Source organism: Monodelphis domestica, chromosome 5, assembly GCF_027887165.1.
Source record: "Monodelphis domestica isolate mMonDom1 chromosome 5, mMonDom1.pri, whole genome shotgun sequence".
Classification (NCBI taxonomy): Eukaryota; Metazoa; Chordata; class Mammalia; order Didelphimorphia; family Didelphidae; genus Monodelphis; species Monodelphis domestica.
In genome coordinates this window covers 230,227,853-230,230,557 of record NC_077231.1, presented here as the reverse complement: position 1 = coordinate 230,230,557, position 2,705 = coordinate 230,227,853, and the positions used below count along the sequence as shown (strand labels likewise).

Here is a 2,705-nt window from a genome sequence, read left to right as displayed (position 1 = left end):
CCTTCTGTCTTACTATCATTCTAAGACAGAGGAACAGGGAGGGCTACACAACAGGGAGTACATGACTTGCCTAGGCTCACATTTGAAACTCTCTGAGACCACATTTGAATCCAGATCTTCCCCATTCTAGGCGTGGCACTCTCGCTGCCCCTCCTGGCATTTTCTCTGGCTGTTCCCCATGCCTGAAATGCTCTTCCTCTTTATCTCTGTCTCCTGGCTTCCCTGGCTTCTTTCAAGAACCCAATAAAATTCCATTTTCTTCAGATTTTCCCAATCCCTCTTATTTCCAGTGCTTTCTTTGTTGCTGATTATCAACAATTCTTCTCCCCCTAAGTAGCTTCTTTGTACATATTTGTTTGCATGTTGCCTCCCCCCCCCCCTTCTCCTGAGATCAGGGACTGCCTTCCTGTCTCTGCATCCAGTCCAGAGTGCAATAATTAGTTATAGCTCTACTTGATGGTCACAGATAGGATTCTAAGGACCCCCATGAAGGGGAACCCATTTCTCCCAGAGGCAGTCCGAAGCTCTAACTGGGTCTGGAGATGTACTTTTAAGCTAGACTTTTAAAAAAAATCAACACAGGTAGCTTCAGGCAATGAACTTCCTCTACCAAAGCCAACTGGCACCTGTTCTGTAACTTAAAATCATTTAGATCCGTGTTGGCAAAGGTGCCCGTGGCAGGTGTGCCCAGTCATGCCGGAGGGGGCTGCTCTGTTGCCCTCTCCACAGCTCCTGAGGACATTTTTCACATGCCCTGCCCCTCTGCCCAACAGACCAGTGTGAGCACTTCCTCCCTCCCCTGTGTAAGGTAATGGGGAGGACTCACAGGCAGCTTGAATGCGCAGTTTGGGCGCATGATCTCAAAAGCATTCACTAACGTTCATCTAGGTGGACGCGCAGTCTCTGGTGTTGCAGGAACCTGGGAGCTAAGCACGGGGCACAGGAACCCTCTCCTGGAAGATTACTCTCAGGCCAGTGAATTGGGCTGCCAAGTACATCAAAGACCGAGTCATCCGGTTTTGACCAGGGCCACACAGGTCCTTCACCCCAGGGCTTTCTACCAGGAGCACCCCTCCGAAATGCTACGAGAAGCTGATTAAGGATTACAAGAATGGGGACCTGTCCTTCGAGTACGTGAAGACATTTAACTTGGGCTAGTAGTGGGGTCTCCCACGTGACCACTCAGAACTACCACTCCTTCATGGGGAACAGCTTCTTCAAGCACATGGACATGAGCCCTGATAACACCCATATCCTGGATGGGAATGTAGCTATCTGCTACAGACAGAATGTGATGCTTTTGAAGAAAAGATCAAGGAAGATGGAAAAATTGAGCCCTTTGTTGGGGGTATTGGCCCTGATGGGCATGTTGCCTTCAATGAGCCTGACTCAAGTTTGGTGTCTAGGACCCAAAACTCTGGCCCTTTCCCAGATAATAAGAACTTCCCCCATCCTAGCCAATGCCCAGTTCTTTTGATAGAAAACTCCAAAGACCCCCTGATGGCTCTGAGTGTGGGTGTGGGCACAGCCTTGGATGTCAGGGAGGTCAGGATCTTAATTACATAAGGCAATGGCACTGCACATGGCCATTGAGGAAGGTCATGTGGACTATGTCTGCCTTCTGGCAGCGTCTCTGAACAGTGTTCATGTGTGATGAAGATGCCACACTGAAGCTTAAAGTGAAAACTGTCAGATATTTCAAAGGGCCAATACTTGTTCCTAACAAGCCAGCAGAACAATTGTACAGAATAAAAGAAGCAAAAACAAAAACAGAGACTAGCCAATCTTCCAAGAAACCATATAGTGACTGATTTGCCCTCAGAAGCCTGCTTTCCAATCCCCCAAAGAGGTAGACAGACTTTAGGGGAACGGGTTTTTAGGAAGGAAAAAATATCATTGATCAATTGACCAAACAATGTTCTCTCTATCTCTGATGAAAATAGTTGTGGTGAGTAGATTGTACTCAGCTGTAAGGGATGAAGCTTTCAGAAATAGATGTTTTGTTCTGTAATTTGATTGTTCTGTATTTCCTATTTTCTATTGCTGTGTTCTATCTGCTAAATAAGGGAAAGCAGATAGGGAAATGCCTAACATGAACATTTTGTAAGTGCCCTGTGGCCCAGGGGAAGTGTGAACACCCTGCTTCATTTCACCTCTCTAAAAGAGATGAACATGGTAGGGTATGGAGGCACAGACCTCGAGAAAGTGGGCACTTTGGAGCCAAACAAGATCAGTGCCAAGTAGAAGTGGAATGGAGGAGAAGATCTCCTTTTTTTCCTTTGTCTTGCTTCTCTCTTTCACAACCCTTACTTCTCAGGATTGAGTTTAGTAGGAGAACATAAATAATATCTCATTCTTGAGATTTGTGAGTGCCAGACTATATGCATGTTGAAAGGTTTGCCTAGTAAACTTTGTCCACTCTTATTTAAAATGCCTGTGCACTTTGCCATCATGAAATATTCATTGAATAAACATTTATCATCACAAACTATGGACTAACGCACTAGGTACTAAGAGCTCCACCAAGTTCTAGATCAGTGATTTTCCCAACTCTCTACGACCTTTGTCCATTAGGGATGACCAGTCTCAGGCCACAGATATATTTTGCCAAAATTAGCATCCTTTGATGAAATTCAATTTCTCTTAGAACATTTCATGCCATTGTTCTCTTCCAGATAATAGGAATTTCCCCCATTGTTCACTCC

At 45.4% G+C, this 2,705-nt stretch overlaps 1 pseudogene; it reads left to right on the top strand.

Annotated features, from left to right (window-relative positions):
- The first annotated feature begins 530 nt into the window (after positions 1-530).
- LOC100019252 (glucosamine-6-phosphate isomerase 1-like) lies at positions 531-2,450 on the top strand (annotated as a pseudogene).
- The last annotated feature ends 255 nt before the right edge of the window (positions 2,451-2,705 follow it).